The 20416-nt window shown below is 48.3% G+C and overlaps 1 protein-coding gene across 6 annotated transcripts in view; it reads right to left on the bottom strand.

Annotated features, from left to right (window-relative positions):
• PSTPIP1 (proline-serine-threonine phosphatase interacting protein 1) overlaps window positions 1-20416 on the bottom strand; it is a 41686-nt gene that overhangs the window by 18129 nt on the left and 3141 nt on the right. The window contains exon 1 of one of the 6 annotated variants that reach the window (XM_081288738.1): window positions 13602-13755. The exons of 4 other annotated variants lie outside the window; for them this stretch is intronic. The gene's annotated coding sequence lies outside the window, so the exon portion shown is untranslated. Of the gene's footprint in view, window positions 1-13150; window positions 13169-13601; window positions 13756-20416 lie in introns of those variants that run through there. One more of the 6 variants, XM_081288740.1, reaches the window with a different exon arrangement.

Here is a 20416-nt window from a genome sequence, read left to right as displayed (position 1 = left end):
AACTCCACCCTCATACCAGGCTGATGCTGCTATTTTCTGAACCCAGGTCCCCATGAAAAACCATAAAGTTTGGTGACATACCACAACTTCTCTTCCGGTCACCTTCCCCATGCCTTAAAATCACTCTACTTCTTTACCCCATGAATATCCCCAAGCCCTATCCTTGAGGAGGAGAATTCGAGACCTGTGTCTCCATCATCATGCTCAGTCACTGAGAATAAAGTTTTCTTTTGCAAAACTTGTCAGCTTGGTGATCATCATACTACGCGGCGGGTAAAAGTGGCCTGGTTCAGTAACACAGTGTCCACTGATTGAGTCCATCTGCCACATACTGAGACCATCCCAGCCACCACCTTACTGAAAAGTCAAAGACCCGGGACATAAAGATGGTAACAGGGATGTGACCCCCACCCTCAAGGCCATTCCACGGGTGAAGGGCAGAATATGGGATTTGAACCCAGGTCCGCCTGTCCCAAAGTCCCATCCCTATGTCAGTCATTCAGTAGACAGCTCAGGAACAGTTTCTCATTTTGAAACTTGAAACAAGTTATTTTCAAAAGATAACTTTTGACAACGATTACTCAATTACCTCAGAGTAAGTTTGTATTTCAGACTATAATTCAGTCACCATGGGCTGTGGGCCAGCTCTGTGCCAGGCTGGGGCAGAGAAGCGCTGCCTGGAGTAGGGGGACAGTGGGCAGCCAGAAGCCATGCCCAGCCATGTGGCATGGGGTAGGGTGGGGACGTGCCCCAGGCTAGGGGTGCCAGGTGATGAGCAGCCACAGTCCGCTCCTCAGGGAGGCCCACTAGAGCCAGATGTGACACTGGCCTTGTCATCCCGGCGTGTGTCCACCCTGGGCTCCAGGAAACCTCCCAAGGCTCTGTCCTGAGGATGTGCTTAGGGTGGGAGGAGCATGCTCCCACACAGCCTGGAGGGGCAGCGGCTAAGGCCCTGTCCTGCCTGAACAGCCCCCAGCCCCCTTCTCAGGGTGGGCCTGGGGGTGTGCCATGTTAGGCCTGTGAGCCGGCCTGGGCCTAGCATTCCCCAATGGCTGGGTAGAGAAGCAGCCTCCATATCCACCACCACTTCCTCCTTTTCCTGCCCCTATGGCTGCACACACACACATAGATTTTTAGATGTTGATAGACCTTTATTTTATTCATGTACTTATATGTGGGGCTGAGAAACAAACCCAGAACCTCACACATGCTAGGCAAGTGCTTGACCACTGAGCCACAACCCCAGCCCCTCAATCACTCTGGTGGCTGCAGGGGCTGGCCACAGAGATCAAGGCCCCAAGGAAGCCACTTCCTTCCTTGGGACCTGGTTTCTTCATCGGAAAAGTGGTGGGGGCAGGAGGCTGACCTCTCCTGGCCTTGTCAGCCCACCTCTCTAGGGCCCAGCCCCCTTTGAGCATGTTATAGGTCAGAGGGGGCATCTAGCCTTGTTTGAGAGACTGGCAGGAGTTGGACAGACGAGGTTCGAACCCTGCTCTGTGACCCTGGCCATACTCAGCTTCAATTCCCTTCCCTGTGAAAATGGGCCTAATGGTTCTTACCACGAAGAGTTGACCTGAGAAGCACATGAAATAGTTTGGCCCTGTGAGAACAGCAAACTCGGATCAGAGCTTACCCCGAAGCAGGTACCAGGCTCAGCACCATGACTCCTGTTTACAGATGAGGAAAATGGAACACAGAGAGGTTCCCTAACCTGCCCAGGGGCCTGCAGGTCACAGTCAGGACTTGAACCTAGATTGCCCAGGTACTTAGCCTCCATTACTTCACCTCTCTGCAAAACCCCAACCTCAAGGCTGGTCACACAGGACCAGTGCTAGTCTCCCATGCCCTGCCTCCTGTTTCCTGGCCTGCTACCCACTCACGCCACCAGGCAGAATCTTCTCCCAGCTGTGGCCCCTGCAGGGAAAAATGAACCATTCGACAACTTCCCCCATTCCCAGTCCATTTAAAGGGAAGCAGAGCTTTTTTTCAAAGGTCCCTTGTGTGGAATTCTAGAACATAAAGCATATTAGAGGACAACTCAGCCTCTGACCCTGGAGGGAAAGGCCTGGGATTTGGTCACAGTTTTCATCTGCCAGGAATAAGGTGGGCAGCCTTGGTCAGTCACTTGTCCATTGTGAGTCTTTCTGACTATTGAAAGGGCACAGACAGAAGAGGACACTCTCCAGCAGGGGACAGATGTACGTCCTTGGGGAGACCTGGGGAGCCATGGGGACTGGTGGCTGCCTCTCACCTGGGAGTCTGGACTCAGCAGGGAGTCTGGCAGCAGCTGCTTCTGGGGTGGAGGGAAGCGGGAGGCCTGGGGTAAGAGTGCACAGCACATCCAAGAACTAGCCCTGAAATTATACCTGGGAACAAGGTGGGGGCTGTGGAAGGTAAAGAGCTGCCTGCTAACTCTCAGTCCAGGAGAGCTTCCTGACAGGGAGAAAGGAGCCTCAAAAAGCAGCACATCTGTAACCCAGAAACTGGGGAGGCCAAGGCAGGAGGACTGAAAGCTCCAGGCCAGCCTCAGCAACTTAGTGAGACCCTGTCTCAAAATAAAAAGGGATGGGATGGGCTGGGGATGTGGCTCAAGCAGTAGCGCGCTCGTCTGGCATGCGTGCGGCCCGGGTTCGATCCTCAGCACCACATACAAACAAAGATGTTGTGTCCGCCGAGATCTAAAAAATAAATATTAAAAATTCTCTCTCTCTCTCTCTCTCTCTCCTCTCTCACTCTCTCTTTAAAAAAAAAAAAAAGGGATGGGATGCAGCTCAGGGGTAAAGCACCTCTGAGTTCAACCCCCAGTACTGCAGAGAGAGAGAGAGAGAGAGAGAGAGAGAGAGAGAAACGGCTGCATGGAGTGGACCATTGGGTGGGCATCCAGGAAGGTGGACAGACACAGGTAAGGGCAGTGGCTCCTGGGATGGGGGTGAGGGGAAGACCTGCTGTGGATCCAGGAGGAAAGAGGTGGTTCAGGGAACCTGCCACTTGGGGGCACCATCACCAGCCACAATAGCATCAGGAAGCTGAGTCCTGTCCCTGGCGCTGGCCTACAGGACTCCAGTCCATGGGACATCAGAAGTGGCTGTCGGTGCAGCGTGGGGACAACCCAGCAAGAGAAGAAACAGCCCCTTTCCTCCTTCAGCATCAAAGGCTTCCTGTTCCAAGTTGGGAGACTTAAATTGAACGAGATTGCAGTATTAGGTTGGACTGGCCTGGAATATGTCTGGAAATGACTGGAAAAACCTAACATGTGCCCAAGGGGTGAAGGAGCAAGATCTGGAATGTGGAAGAAAAATCAAGTTTCCTGCTTACACCCTATCAATTCCAGATCCTATTTTGTAAAAGGCTAAGAATTCTTGTTGAAAACGTGTCCAGTGTCTAACATGCTCTTGGGTCCTTCGTGAATTAAAACCCCTTTTAAAAATCACCTTTTATAAACTTAGCACTAAAAATACCCCCAAGTAACCCAACCAATAAATGGGCAAATGAACTGAGCAGAAACTTCTTAAAATAAGTACAAATGGCCAAAGATCGTGTGAAAAAATGTTCAACATCTATAGCCATCAAGGAAATGCAAATCAAAACCACCTTGAGGGCTGGGGCTGGGGCTGGGGCTCAGTGGTAGAGCGCTCGCCTGGCATATGCAAGGTATCCATCATCAGCACCACAGGTAAATAAATAAATAAAAGATCCATTGACGACTAAAATTTAAAAAAAAAAAAAACACATTGAGAATCCATCTCACCCTGGTCAGTATGGCTATCAAAAGTACAAAATAGGGTTGGGTTGTGGTTCTGTGGTAGAGCACTTGCCTAGCACACGTGAGGCACTGGGTTTGATCCCCAGAATCACCAGAAAAAAAAAAAAACCTAAACAAAGTCCATCTATAACTAAAAATATTTTTAAAAAAGAGTACAGGGGGGCTGGGGATGTGGCTCAAGTGGTAGCGCACTCGCCTGGCATGTGTGCGGCCCAGGTTCGATCCTCAGCACCACATACAAACAAAGATGTTGTGTCCGCCGAAAACTAAAAAAAATAAATATTAAAAATTCTTTTAAAAAAAGAGTACAAAATGGGGTTGGGGATATAGCTCAGTTGGTAGAGTGCTTGCCTTTCATGTACCAAGGCTCTGGGTTCAATTCCCAGCACCAAAAAAAAAAAAAAAAAAAAAGAGTACAAAATGCAACAAATATTTGTGAGGATGTGGGAAGAGGGAACTCGGAGACACTAATGGTTGGAATGTAAATCAGTGTGGCCACTATGGAAATCAATATGCAGGTTCCTCAAAAAACTAAAAATAGAATTATCATAAGATCCAGCTTTATGACTCCTGAGTATAAACCCAAAGGAATTAAAGACAGCATACTACAGAGATACCTACACATCCTGATACAACTATTTTTAAAATATATTTTTAGTTGTAGATGGACACAATACCTTTATTTTATTTGTTTGTTTTTATGTGGTGCCGAGGATTGAACCCAGGGCCTCCCGCATTCTAGGCTCTACCACTGATCCACATCCACGGCCCCTGACACAACTCTCAGTAGCCAAGTTATGGAATAAGTCTATGTGCCAATGGATAAGTAGATAAGGAAAATGTGATATATACACACGATGGAAAATCATTCAGCCATAAAGAGGAATGAAATCCTGTCATTTGCAGGAAAATGGATGGGACTGGAGATCATCACGTTAAGCAAACTAAGCCAGATCCAGGAACGACAAGTATCACATGTGAAATCTAGAGGCGGGTAATGACATGAAAGGAGAAGGGAGACATTAAAGATGAAGGGGGTGGGGAAAGGCGGAGGGGTGAACGTGACCATTCGTGTGTGCCACAAGGAAACCCACTGTTCCCAGGTTCATGTGCACTAATCTAAGAGACTATCTTTTTCTGGTGGGGGCAGAGACAGGACAGGGCAGGAGGACGGCCCCTCTCTCCTCCAGAAGCGGCCACCTGCATTTCTGCACCCCTGCCAAGAAGCAGCGTGGCGCTGGCTGCTTTTGCCCCTCTTGGCTCACAGGGCTTTCCAGCAGGGACAGCCCACGCCTACCATTGCCCCTTCACCACTGAGCCTTCCCTGATGCTTTTCTCTCGCAGACTGAGGTCTGTTGGAGCAGTGGGGCAGTGAGCAGCGGCTGCTGGGGAGAAGGCAAGCTCCAAGAAGTGCAGGGCGCTTCTGTCTGGTTCCCGCAGGACCTGGTGGCCAGCGCCTGCACAGGCAATGCTCAGAAGCCTGCCAAATGAAGGGCTGGATAAGCACCAAGGGAGGCCCTCAACAGGATGTGGCTTTGTGACTGCTGGTTCCTGAGGTGCCCCCAAGGGAACCAGAACACTTGCTTATGGATTCAATGAGTCATTTCCCAGTCCCTTTAAATAAGCCAGACAGACTTGTCCCCTCTACTTTTCACCACGTCCTCTGAAGTCGGTCTCATTATTCCCATTGTAGAGGTGAGGAGACTGAGGCTGAGGGAGGCTCTTTCCCCTGCCCCAGGTACTGCCCTAGAATGGTGCTCACCTCCATATTGGTTGGCAAATCGAGGAGGGCAGAGTACCCGACATGCAGGTATGATTAGGAGGGATGAGTGGGTGGCCACAGCAGGCCAGTTGCTGGCTGGCAGGATCTGGGAGGAGGGGTGAGTAAGAAGAGGGTGCCAAGCCGAAGCCCTGGAGGAAAGCTGTCTCACCTACAGGTCTCTGTGGAGCCACCAGGAGCAAAGGGAGCACTGGTGGATGGTGTCCCCAGAGGCCAACTCTCCTGGTGGTGGAGACTGGGAAGCCACCCCCAGATCAGTACAAGGAAGGGCCTTCCAAGAGCCAAGTGGCCCCAGATTCAGAACACAGGGCAAGCTGTGTCACTAGTGTCAACCACTCATGGTTCATAAGCAGGTCAGGGGGTTCTGGGAGGGGGTTCCAGCCTCAGACGATGTGTCAAACTAGGGGGTTTGTGTCTAGGTGTCTCCTGACCAAGCATTGGAGGGCCCCTGGATAAGCACGAGGATGGGGATGCTACAGCTTTCCTGAGATGGTCCAGGCCAGGGGTTAGGGAGAGGGCCAAGAGGGCCAAGGCAGACCTTTACCGTTTAGAGAGCCCAGCACATGAATGGGTCAGTGAGCTACTCTGGAGCCAGCTGGGCCAACAGGAGCCTGAGGTCAGACGTGGGTTTCCAGAATTTCCCGGCGCTCCACCAAGTCTTAGTCTGATGGCCGCTGCCCAGGCCTTGCAGGGCCTCCCCTCTACGCAGCTGGGCAGCCAGCAGGACAGGCCCTGAGGTGTCTGGACCTACACCAGGCTCCAGAGTGCTGGGGAGCCACAGACCTGTAGCTGACCCGTCAGCCCCCTGCCTCCGTGGGCCTGCCTCAGAGACAGTCTGGGAGCCTTCGGGAAACCCCCTGCAGGACCACTGTGCACCAGCTTGACATCTCATCCCAGTCATGCTGGGCAGCTACTGCAGGTGACAAGGACGAGGAAGGCCTGGAGGACAGGTTCCTCTGGCCCTGTGGGCACACCTGGCTGGTGACCAAGGCCTGGCTTGACAGCTTTGTTCTTTGACACCGGCTCCTTCCCCTGGGAGGACGGAAGGGCTTCCGGCTCCTCTGTGGGGTCCTGGCTGCCCAAGGCTCAATCCTCCATCGCGCCCAGCCTCAGTCCCTGCCCTTCTTCCTGCTTTACGAATCCCAAACGTGCAGAAAAGCCAGAGACAAGGGGCAGGACAGGGAGAGGACACAGGGCAGTGCCAGTGCAAAAGCCCAGAGGTGGGACAAGGAGCTGGAGGTGTGGTGCCACCCAGGCAGCGGGAGGCCCTGAGGGGAGAGGACCTGCCCAGGGGGCACGAGGGACCAGAGGCAGGACAAAATTCAGGGGAAGGGAGCCGTGGGGCCTGCTCAGCTGGGCACGGAGCCATCCTCTTGGTCCAACATCCCCTCTAGCCCTCCGAGAGCCCCGGGGCTGTTCGCACTATCACGCTCCGCATGACACAAGGCACTGAGGCCCTACAAGCTCAGTGGCCTGCCCTTGCAGCCCCTCTAGTGCCCCTGCCAGGCTGACGTGGCAGTCCAGGACTCCCTAGGTCCAGCAGAGGCCGAGGGTGGGACAGGCATGGGAGGGAGGCGGTGGGACGGGGTGGTTGATGCATGGAAGGAGGAAACTGAACTGCCCAGACCCTGAGCCCCCTGGAGGGGACAATGACCCTTAGAGCAAGTCAGGAGGGTCCCAGGCTGTCTTCACAGGAAGGATAACCACCCCCAGGGCCTGCCTATGATGACCCACATAGGGCTCCTTGCTGCAGAGGCTGCAGCCTGTGAGTGACCACAGAGGGACTGGATCCAGGCACCAGTGGTCCAGGCATTGTCCCTGCACATTCCCATTTGCAGGCATCACCTCTCCCATGTGAGTGCTGGCCCAACTTCGGGGAGTGGGGCATAGGAAGAACTCAGGCATTGAGCCCTGGTTCTGATCAGTTCTATGTGCAAAAATGCGAGACCTTGGGCAAGTCACTTGACCTCCTGAGCACAGGTTCCCTGCTCTGAAAAACAGAGCAGGGACTAAATGAAATAATGCACAGAAGAGTCCAGCAAAGGCCACCCAACACCTAATGAGCTCCTGGAAAACAGTGGCCATGGATATTAGTACATAGCAACTAAAGTAAAAAAAAAAAAAGGAAATAAAAATGAGAAGTAGAACTGGGGTCATATCTTTGCCATGACACTTCTCTGGATTAGTTGTTCCCAGTCTCTGGGCTTTTCCATCTGTAAACTGGCATGAACATGCGTACCTTGTGCCCTTATGGGGCTGTTGTGGGGCACCCTGCTCTGTTGCTAAGAAATGCTGTGGGTGCTGGACGTTGTGGTACAGCCTGTAATTCCAGCCTCTCAGGAGGCTGAGGCAGGAGGGTCGCAAGCTCAAAGCCAGCCTCAGCAATTTAGCAAGGCCCTAAGCAACTTAGGAAACTTAGTGAGACCCTGTCTCGAAATAAAAACTGGAAAGGGCTGGGGATGAGCCAGGCGCAATGGTACACACCTGTCAAACCAGCGACTCAGGAGGCTGAGACAGGAGGATTCTGAGTTCAAAGCCAGCCTCAGCAACCACGAGGTACTAAGCAACTCAGTGAGATCCTGTATCTAAAGAAAAAATATAGGGGCTGGGGATGTGGCTCAAGCAGTAGCGCGCTCGCCTGGCATGCATGCGGCCCAGGTTCGATCCTCAGCACCACATACAAACAAAGATGTTGTGTCCGCCGAGAACTAAAAAACAAAATATTAAAGGTTCGTTCTCTCTCTCTCTCTCTCTCTCTCTCTCTCTCTCTCTCTCTCTCTTTCTTAAAAAAATATAAAATAGGATGGAGATGTGGCTCAGGGGTTAAGTGCCCCTGGGTTCAATCCCCAGTACCAAAAGAAAATGAATAAATAAATGCTGTTGGTGTAAGTAAGGACTGGCAACCTCCCCTGGAGTTGGAGCTTTCTCAAGAAACAGAGATGGGCCCTTGGAGCTGCAGGAAGCCCCACACCTATCCTCATCTCCTGCCCTGAAAGTAGGGACAGACCTATGAACCTTCCAGAGAAGGCCCCTCAGAGTTCTCTGCCAGTCTCAGTAGGTCCTGTGCCTCAGAACGACCCTGGACTCTTACTGAGATGCCTCTGATCCTGGGGTTAGATGGGTTCTCACACCTGTGGGGCTGGGGGTTGTCCATGGGGCTCCTTGCTCTTGCTTGGCCATTAACATGCACATTTCTGAGTCTCAATCTTCATAGAATGGAAGCCAATTCATACTACAGTGTTTACTGACAAGGACCAGAGGGTCAGAAAGTGGAGGGCCACCAGTGAGTGTAGCAGAATCAAAGCAGGGCATTCACTGGGCTCTAAAGTCAAAGTAGGAAGCAAAGATGGCGCCCTCCAAGGAAGGCGCATTAGAGTCTGGGAGATTGCTTTGCTCCAGCATGTTGTGTGGAGCCACACTGTGGGAAAGTACATCTCTAAACAGAACGACATGCTGCCCCTTTGCCCAAAGGAGCCCTGTGCCCCCTGGAACCATTTGCCATTTAACATTTCATTCTCAGCCTCCACGTGGGTAGGACAGACTGTTGTACCCTGTGTACAAGATCCTTTTCTCTAGGGTTAGGAATTATCTGAGAACTTGGATAAAGTTCCAGCAGCCTCACGGTCACTCTTGCCCTGACCTGAAGCCTAGTCTCCGTCCCTGGTCTTTCCCTGGCCCCACCATCAGTCATGCATATTTGTTTCTAGGGTCAACTTCCACCCTATTCTGCCTAAGTGAAAATCCTCATACCACCAACACAGCAGCTGCTCCCTGTGCTGCCCTGTGCTATGCAGAGCCCCATGGCCTATGCCAGGCGTTTAGTATTCAGGACAGCTCTGGGGATACCAGTCCACACCTCCACGCTGATTCTCCTACCCAACTTCCCACCTCTGCTGGCCTGAACCATTCTCCCCTGACTTTCTGGGCATTCCTACCACCCACAGTCCAGTGTCTCTGTGCCTGGGAGCATGGGCTCAGAGCTGGTCCACAGCAAAGGACACATGTTCAGAAGACACCAAGAAGGGAGCCTCTTTTTGCTTCAGAGGCTGTGGTCCTCAAAGTAAAGGAGCGGAAGTCCCGATTTTCACAATCCTCTCAAGTCCAGGTGGGACATCAGTTTCATGCAGGGCCCACCATGATCAGTGACCTGGGCTGCCAGTCTTCCCTCCAGATCCTCTTTGAAGAAGAGTGAGAGCTGGTGGGGCCTCAGGGAAGTCATGAGCCTACTCAGGAAGCCAGAAGGTACAGCAATCACAGGAAGGAGTCAACCACTCCATAACACTGCGTTTGGCCATGATTTTTTGAATATGACATTAAAACATAGGCAACAAAATAAAAATCAGATAAATTGGACTTCAATAAAATGAGACTTTTGTGCAGGAAAAGACAATATCAGAGACCTCTCTAAGGTAGGTGACTCCTAAGTGTGCCCAGGGTCAGGGAGTAAAGAAGGTTTGTCAGAAAGTCCCAAGCTTCAGTTTCTTCACCTATAAAATGGGGACAACAAAAGCACTGCTACTCAGGACCCCAAATAACCAAAACAATCTTAGAGAAGAAAAAAGTTTGAGGATCGTGTTAGTCAGTTTTGTGTTGCTGTGACAAAATACCTAAGAAAAACAACTTAAAGAAGAAAATATTTATTTTGGTTTCAGAGGGTTCAGTCCACGGTAAGCTGGCTCCATTTCTTTAGGCCTATGGCAAAAGCAGAACATCATGGCAGAGGCTGTGGTAAAGAAAAGCTCCTTACCTTATGGTAGCCTGGAAAGAGAAAGAAGAAGGGGCCAGAGACAAGATATAGCCCCCCAAAGGATGCCCCCAATCAGGACACACTTCCTCCAGCTAGGCCTACTGTATAAAGTTTTCACCACCAGCCCAAAAATTCATTCAGCTGTGACTAATTCACAGATGAGGCCAAAGCCCTTGTAATCCAGTCACTTCTTCAGATTCCCATGCCTGAACATTGTCGCACTGAGGAATATGCCTTTAACACTCGAGCCTTTGGGGGATATTCCAGATCCAAACCGTGACAAAGACACACTTCTGATTCCTAAGCTTAGTACAAAGCTACAGTAATCAAAATAGTATGGTACCAGCATAAAGACAGGCTTGCAGACCAAAGGAATAGAATAAAAAGTCAGAAATAAACCCTCAGACATATGGTCAATTCATGTTTGACAAGGGTGACAAGACCATTCAATGAAGACTCCTTGGAAATCTGGGAATGGAACCACTATTTGACCCAGCTATCCCTCTCCTTGAACTATACCCAAAGGACTTAAAAACAGCATACTACAGGGACACAGCCACATCGATGTTTATAGCAGCACAAATCACAATAGCTAAACTGTGGAGCCAACCTAGATGCCCTTCAGTGGATGAATGGATAAAAAAATGTGGCATTTATACACAATGGAATTTTGCTCAGCAATAAAAGAACAAAATCATGGCATATGAGGTAAATGGATGATGTTAGAGAAGATAATGCTAAATGAAGTTAGCCAATCCCAAAAAACCAAATGCCGAATGTTTTCTCTGATATAAAGGGGGTGACTCATAGTGGGGTAGGAAGGGGGAGCATGGGAGGATTAGATTAATTCTAGATAGGGCAGAGGGGTGGGAGGGAAAGGGAGGGGGCAGGGGATTAGCAAGGATGGTGGAATGTGATAGACATCATTATCCAAAGTACATGCATGAAGATATGAATTGGTGTCAAAATACTTTATATACAAACAGAGATGTGAATAATTGTGGTATATATATGTAATAAGAATTGTAATGCAAAAATAATCAAAGTACATGTATAAAAACATGAACTGACATGAACATACTTTATATACAAGGATATAAAAAAATTGTGCTCTATATGTGTAATAAGATTTGTAATGCATTCTGCTGTCATGTATTTTAAAAAAATAAAATCAATTAAAAAGAAAGAAAAAAAAGACCATTCAATGAGCAAAAGACAGTCTTTTCAACAAACAGTGCTGGCAAAAGTGAATATGCACTTGCAAAAGAATAAAGTTGGAAGCTTACCTCACACCACACACAAAAATTAACTCAAAGTGGATCAATCACCTACACATAACACCTAAAGCGATAAAACTCTAAAATGAAAACATAAAGGAATAGTTTCACAACATTGCGTTCAGCCATGATTTCTTGAATATGATATTAAAACACAGGCCACAAAATTAAAAATCAGATAAATTGGACTTCAATAAAATGAGGCTTTTGTGCATGAAAAGGAGGAGAGTGAAGACAATTCACAGAATGGAAGCAAATGTTTGCAAATCATATAGCTGGTAAAAGATGAGTATCCAAAATATATAAAGAACTCCTACAATTCAACAACAAATGACAAGTGATTCAGTCAAAAAATAGGCAAAGGCCTTGAATAGCCATTATCCAAAGAAGTTAAACAAATGGCCAATAAGCACATGAAAATATGCCCAACATCCTTAGTAGGGAAATGCAAATCAAAACCGCAATGAGATATCACTTCCTGCATTCTAGGTTGGCTATATGATTTTTTAAAAAGAAAGAAATTAACAAGTGTTAGCAAAGATATGGAAAAAGTGAAACTCTTTTGTATTGCTGACGGGAATGTAAAATGGCACATTTACTCTAAAATAGTTTGGCATTTACTCAAAAAATTAAATGTGTGGGGCTGGGTGTCAGGCCCAGCGTTATAACACTTGCCTAGCATGCATGAGGCTCTGGGTTCCATCCCTAGTACTGCAAAAATGAATACATGAACACTTCTGTAAATGAACAGTTAAGCATGTTATCACCATCTGATCCAGCAATTCCACTCCTAGATACATTCCGAAAACCAGAAATTCAGAGCCTTGTACACCAATGTTCATAGCTGCATTCTTCACAATAGCCACAAAGAAGACCCAGCCCAGACATCCATCAATGGATGAATGCATAGACAAAGAAAAAGATATATATATGAATATTATTTTGCCATAAAAGGGGGGAATTCTGACAGATGCCGCAGCATGGATGAGCCTTGAAGACACTGCAACAAATCGTATAAGCCATACACAAAAGGACAATATGATTATACTCTTATGAAGTACCTAGTATAGGCAGGTTCACAGAGACAGAAAGTAGAGACGGAATGGGGAATGAGGAATGTTATGTTTGGGATCTTCAATGTCCCCAAAGGCCATGCGTTGAAAGCTTAGTTTCCTGTCTGTAATTCCATTGGGAAGGGGTAGGATCTTTAGGAGAGGGGCTGGTCACGCGGAAGGAAGCTAGGTTCACTGGGTGTGTCCTTGAAGTACATTCTGAGCAGTGGCCTCTCCTTTCTCTCTTTGCTTTCCAGCTGCCCCAAGCTCCTCACCACATGCCACAGTGGCAGAGCCAAGCAACCATGGACTGAAATCTCTGAAACCAAAAGCCAAAATAATAAGCCTTTCTTCCTTATCGTCTTTTTGTGTGTGTGTGTGTATGTCACAGTGAAGGAAAACTGACTAACACAGACTGTGTGGGGAATTTACTGTTGAGAATGAAGAGCAGTTCTGAAAATAGTAAATGTTCTTAACACCACTGGACTGTACACTGGATTGCATACTTAAAAATGTTTAAAATATATTTACCAGACTAGGTGCAGTGGAACATTCCTGTAATCCCAGGAGGGAGGCTGAAGCAGGAGGATTGCAAGTTCAAAGCTAGCCTCAGCAACTTATCGAGGCCCTAACCAACTTAATAAGACCCTGTCTCAAAATAAAAAGGGCTGGAGATGTGGCTCAGTAGTTAAGACTCCCAGGTTCAATCCCCAGTACCAAAAAATAAAAAAAAAAGATGATAGATAGATAGATAGATAGTAGATAGATAGATAGATAATCTCCCCCAAAAACAAAACCTCCAAACTCTATTCATTCTCTGGTGAGTCAAATGAAGTCACACAAATAGGAAGAGCCAGACATATGCTCATGGTCAGCAACAGTGATTAATCACCATAATCACCTACACCAGCGGTCCTCAAGCCTGGTTACATGTCTGAGGCACTGGAGAACTTTGAAATACCCAGATATCCAGGCCCCCTACCAGAAATGTAGATGTAGTTGATCCGGAGCCTGCTCTGAGCCTTGGGCTTTTTGAGAGCTACAATCGAGAAGACCTGGCTTTCCCCTCTGACCTATCTCCACCTGCTCTCTGCCTCCGCTTGCTTCTCCAGCCACGCAGGCCTCCCTGATGTCCCTCGAACACCTCAAGCATGCCTTGTTGCCACCTCTTCTCTTCCTCTGCAGCAGTGGCTCAGTTTCCTGTTCCTGTGGTCACCACTGGGAGGCCCACCCATCTCCATACTGGCAGCAAGTCTCTGTGGCTACTTCCTGTTGCCCAATATAGGATGGAAGGAGCTATCACCCGCCTACTTTCTGTCACGCACTGCTCAAGGTGCCAGGCCTGAGTAAACCACTGTCCCAGTTACTCAAAAGGCTCTGACCCAGGTCTGAGAAGGCAGCAGCTGGCCCCAGCCAGCCCCAAAGCCTATGTATGGGGCAGCCCCTGGCCCCTGGCCCTTGCCCAAGCCAGTTTCCTCTGTAAAGCGGGACTAAGAAAATGAGCCTCATAAAGATAACAATGTGCAAGGTTCCAAAAAGCTAGAAGAAAGAATTTTGAAAGTTTCACTATAAAAAAAATGGCAGAGGTTTGAGGAGATGAATATGTTTGGCGTAATTTGAACAGCAATGTACACTTGAATTGGTACCCCATTAATATGTCCAAGTCTATGTTATTGTCTATCAATCAAGAATAAACTTTTTAAAAGAACACTCTCATTAAAAAACAAAACAAAACAAAACAACACCAATCTCCCAGGACTACTACTGGAATTAGATGAGATGCATAGAGCATGGTTATTTGAAACCAAAGGAATGTCTGTCTCAAGGTAGAATGGAATAGGCAATGGTGGGTGGTTAAGGAGGCATTCTGGAAAGATTCACATCCAAGGCTCAACATGCAGGCACATATCCAATTATTAATCTGGGACCCTCAAGACTGGTTCCTGGTCCAGCTCACTGTGGTGAGCAGGAGGTGACCCCTTAGCACGGCCCTGAGCCACCTCGCCCTCAAAGCCCTTATCGTAGGTAAGCACAGTTCTTATTGCCCCAACGTCCCATGGATAAGGAAACTGAGGTTCAGAAAGGGAAATGACTCTCTCCCAAGTCACCCAGTAAGTGAGGGGCGGGGCAGGTGAAGTTTCAAAAAAGCTCATTTCCTTCAGAACCTGGGGGATGGGGAGCTGCTTGGCCTCTGAGGGAGGGACCCTTCGGAGCCGACAGAGGGGATCCCCAGTGTGGGCAGCGCAGGGCAAGGGGTGCCACTGCCTCCAGCACCAAGGCAAGGCAGTTTCAGTTTCCACCCCAAGTTCCTGTCATCCTGTGGTTTGCAGCATCAGCGGGCTCCAGCAAGGAGGGGGGACATTCTGGTCATAACCTGCAGCTATAGGGCCTTTTTGCACAAGAGGAAATAAGCGCCACCAGAAAGGTACAAAAAGGCAGAAGAAAGTGTCTCTGCCACCATTTAGGGCAGAGGTGCCTTTCACAATCCAGCTGGGGCTGTCCCTTCCTGCCAGTCACTTTGCACAATGCCCATGGCGCCCTCCGTGCCTCCCACAACTCTGTCCCTGCTGGACTTTCCACCTGGAGTGCCGTCAACTCTCCAGCCATCTCCCCAACTCTCACCCGCCTTCTAAAGCCCAAGCAAGGCCCTCCTGCTCCATCCCAGGGGCTGCCCTATCCCAGGGGCTGCCCCAGCTGAGCTCAAGCTCCTGGGGCCTGGAACACCAAGTAAGTCATCAAAGATGCACATTTTATTTTCCACAAGCAATAAGATTAAAGGTGGAGTTGAGCATGATGGCGCATGCCTGTCATCCCAGCAGCTCAGGAGGCTGAGGCAGGAGGATCACAAGTTCAAAGCCAGCCTCAGCAAAAGTGAGGCACTAAGCAACTCAGTGAGACCCTGTCTCTAAGTACAAAATAAGGCTGGGATGTGGCTCAGTGGTACGGTGCCTGAGTTCAATCCTAGGGACCAAAAAAAGAAAAGAAAAAAATGAAGGTGGAGCCGAGTTCTTAACATAGAACACTGCAGCCAGTGAACCCCGAAGGTGGCCATATGCGGGCAGAAGCAGAGCGGATATGACCACAAACCTCTGCCAACTTACAGCACCTGCACATGGCTGGCTACATCCTGTGAAATGGACACAGTAGAACCAAGTACTTGGTCCCCAGGGATCCATGTACCACAAGGTGTGCACAGAGCACGTGGAAGAGGCAAAAATACCAAACCATGAACTTGGCCTAAAAATACCTTCTTGACCTTGAAAGCAGAAATTGCTTTGTTTTTAAATACTTTCTTTCTAATGACACACTTAATTCGTATTTACTTGCAGAAAATTGGGGGCAGGAATCAGCCACTTCCAAATCCATAGGAGCCAATGCAGGAGGCCTCCCTTTCATCCTACTCGAATCATAACTGAACCAAGAACAACTAGTCGATCTCTAGAACCAAGGAGAAAAGGGTCAAGGACAGATCTAGGTTGGAGTCACTGCTCTACCCTGTACATGTGACCTTGATGTGGCTCTTGACCCGCCATTGAGACAGGAAGACACTGACACTTCATCCTTGCTGGCTGGACTTGTGGAGTGGCTGTTGCTGTACCTGGCATGTCACAGACACCAGACACACAGGTACCACTGCTGCTCCCCTGGGGATGATTTAAGAACCTGGAACTCAGAAGATAACATCTTCAATGGAACTTAAAATACAAGTCCTCTTTTCCATTTTTATTCAATTTTTTGAACAAGTAGTACATTTACATGGCTCAAAAATCAGTCAGTGTATAAATACATACCATGCAAATTCTCACAGCTGCCCAGCCCTGTCCCTCATCTCTCTCTTTTCTCTCATTCTCCCAGCAGCGAAGCACTTTATTTAGTCCCCTGTGTAGCCTTGAGAGATTCTGCCTGTGAGGAGGAGGCTGCGCCAGGATCAGTGCTGATTCCTCCCACTTTTCTCAACAGGTTCCCTGTCAGACCCACGATTTGGCTCTGAGGGTTGATTTTGTTTTACATATACCAACACATCTTACCCACATTTGGAGAGCGTCCATCCTCATTCCTACTGAGCCATGGCCAGAGAGAGACGGGGAAGGCAGCTGGTAGCAGCAAAGGCAGGACAGCCAGAGGCTACTGCTCCCACTGCCTGCACCACCTACAAGCCCCTGTTGCTCCTCAGCCACTGACCACAAAGAGCCACTGGCCTCCTCAGCCTTTGAGGCCGCGGGGCCTACCCTGCAGCATGTTCTCCCTCAAAACCTGAGCAAGCTCCGTTCCTGGCCAGGCCCAGCCTCTTCCAGGTCATTCTGGTCCTTCCTTCCCACAAAGAAAGGCTCCTGCCCAGCCAGAGGGCTAGGAGAGGTTCCAAAGCAGCTGTTCCCACCCAGAACTAGAGAACTCCTGTTCCTTTACTCTGAACGCCTCCCCTCCTAGGAGTCTACCCCAGGAAGTAATCCTCAAGTGAAAACCGTTTATATTTTAAAAATCTACCCCTTATGACACTGCCCAGAATAAAAATAATAATTGGCAGTAACCTCAATGATCAACTATAGGGAACCAGACACATAAATCATAACATGTCTATCAAATCCAAAAGCTGGAGAATTGTGCAGCCATTAACCACGGTGTAGTTGAAGATGAAGAACCTGTGTTCACACCCACAAGCATTCACTAAATATAGGAGTGTCACACAACAGTGTGAAAATACTTAACACTCCTGAACTGGACCCTTAAAAATGGTTAAGATGGTAAATCTTGTGGATTAGTTTAGCTCTTCCCTGCCAGTCAAATTCCTAGAGGCAAATATGGGCTTTGGTATCATAGATACTACCTGTCAATCAGCTGTTGGTTATTTGGACATGGTTGGTAGCCCTTCTGTCCAAACTTTGGCACTACTTATTTTGCAATGCACGGATCAGCCTGGCTCTGCCCTTCACTTGGATGCATGAGCTGCGGTGGTGATACTCAGCCCCTCTTTGGTTTCCAACAGGCTCAGGTTACCCATCGTGACGCCAGCCTCAGCTTCATGTCCCCTCTGGTTTGTTTTTTTTGAGATGGGATCTCACTCTGTTGCCCAATCTGGCCTTGAACTCATGAGCCTCATCCTCCCAAGTAGGTGGGATTACAGGTGTGCCACCACACATGTCACCTCTTGACACCCACAACGCAAATGCCAAGTCCTTCTGAAGCAAATGTAAAGTTCGAGCCCATCGAGGAGCTTGTCGCAATGCGCTGGCTTCGTGTTCGGCTGCATGATGAGGTGCAGTGGGTTTGGAAATAATGCTTTCAATTCCTTGTTACTGTATATACCAGGACAATTTCCTGTTGACTAATATGAAAGTGTAACTTTTGGATGCAGTATATTTTAGAACAAATACTCAGAGCTAAATTCTTCAGTTGAGTAAGTCTGAGAGACAACTTATTCAGTTGATCCATTTTATGTTATGTGTATTTTACCACAATTTAAAATGAAAATTTAAATACTAGGAATAAAAGGAGGGAGAATACAAAATTATGTACACAGTGCACTTCTGCTTGTGTAAAATAATCTATGGAAACACAAACAAAAAATCATATATATGTAAAACACACACACACACACACACACACACACACACACTACCCCCTGTCTCTGTGTGGTGACACTAAGGATGAGTTTATTTTTTAACCTATTTTTTTTTCATTTTTTCACTTTCCTTTTAGGGTCTTTTGCAGGGGTAGGTACCAGGGATTGAACTCAGCGGTACTCGAACACTGAGCCACATCTCCAGCCCTGTTTTGTATTTTATTTAAAGACCAGGTGCCACTGCATTGCTTAGTGCCTCACTTTTGCTGAGGCTGGCTTTGAACTCGCAATCCTCCTGCCTCAGCCTCTGGGGCCACTGGGATTATAGGCATGCACCACCATATCCAGCTTCCTTTTAGGGTCTTATATTTGGTATACACATAGCTTTAACAGCCCAGGACAGAACAGGTGCCCAGGAAATGTCAGCCTCTCCCAATGCCTTGAGGCTATGGTATGTCCACCATGGTGTCCTGGGGCAGGGAAGGCAGCTGTAGAACAGACCAAAGTGAGGCCCCCCAGTCCTCTTCTCTGTAGATTCTGAAATAGGGAACCTCAGAGTCCCAGGACTGGGAAGGGGAAGGGGAAGAAGTTGTAGCAGCTGAGGGGACCCACAGGAAAGGGGTGGGCCCGGCGCAGCTGCAGTCTCACTGTGCATCCCTGGTGAGTCACTCCCCACTCAGCAGTGGTGTCCTCCCTGCTCAGTGGGCTTGGGAGGCTTGGGTCCCCTCAGCGTGGCACAGAGGTTTCCAGATGATGCTAGAGCCCAGCCCCTAAGGCAGAGATATGATCACATGCCAAAGGAAAATGTCCGGACCTGCTCCCCACTTACCTACTGGGTAACTCTTCAACTCCTTAGAAAGCACTTTTGCTTCCCTCCTTATTATATGAGCTAATGCCGGGTACCTCCAACTCCAGCACTGAGCTGGGACATCCTTGAAGTTAAGAAAATCTTATTCATTTGATCAGATGAGGGGGTGAAGCTTCTCAGGGGTCCAACTCTGACCATCTAGCAGAGAACCCTACTCAAAAAATATTTGTAGACTATAACTAAAATGAAAGAGAGGAGAAAATGGGTTCAGGCAGGCAGGTGGACCATGGGGTTAGTCACTGTCTCTTCAATGACTCTGTAAATATTTACTTTGCATGCACCCCATTCACCGGTGATACTGATGAGGATGCAAACAGATGTTCATGCAGTACAGTTCAGCTGCCCACTGGGAGCAGAGCCATCGGCTAGCTGGGGTTGGGATGAGGCTAGACTTAGCCTTCTCTAGGCTTTCTTGTCCTTTTGACTCGGTACTAGGGCAACCTATATGAGATCTAAAGGCCTCTCAGCTGGGATGCCTGGTATTCTCAGCCTTGGTCTTGTCTCACTGACAGCCACAAACTTCCTGCAGAGCAATGATGCTCTTTATCCTGTGTGTGTGTGTCTGTAGCAGAAATCAAATTATCCCTTCCCTCCTACTGGGTTGGCTCACTCCCACAGAAGCCTGCATCTGAATGCTCTGCCATAGCTAAAATCAGGCTATATAAAAATGCAATGTGCCCACACTACAGAATTGCAAATATAGGCCTAATGAAGGACAGGACTGGGTCTATACCCACACTAAATGTTCCTACCACTTTTGAACCACCATATCTGCTTTTTATCATTTTTCTGACTCCTTCTTTGCTACCAGATACTAGTGATGTGTGAGACTGCCCCCAACAGCTCAGGGCCACCAATATTTATCCATCACCAAGTATATATCAGGTTTTGACCTCTACTAATTTATTGTTCAAAGACCCCCCCATGTTCAAACTCTGAGTAAAATTATAGATCACAGGCCCTGACTGCAAGCCATGGGCATCTCTTATGAGTAAACTGTATGAGCTTTAATGAATGTTCTTAGTGACATCATCTTCAGCTCCTTAGAAAGCACTTTTGCTTCCCTCCTTATTATATGAGCTAATGCCAGAAACAGGGCTGGCTCTCGCCTGTGATCTGGATCGATGACGTTTCGGGACAACTGAACTACTGTAGGATCAAAAGTGATCCGTCTCCTTCAGGGGTTTCTTTCACTATTTCTTTTTTTCTTTTTCCTCTTTTTCCCTTTTGCAGAACAAGGGGTTGAATCTGGGGCCTCATGCATGCTAGGCAAGCATTCTATCACTGAGCTACATCCCCAGTCTTTTTTTATTTTGTGTTTTGAGACAGGGTCTCACTAAGTTGTGGAGACTGGTCTTGAACTGGAGCT

Source organism: Spermophilus citellus, assembly GCF_964194105.1.
Source record: "Spermophilus citellus genome assembly, chromosome: 4".
NCBI lineage: Eukaryota > Metazoa > Chordata > Mammalia > Rodentia > Sciuridae > Spermophilus > Spermophilus citellus.
This window is presented reverse-complemented; position numbering and strand designations above follow the sequence as displayed.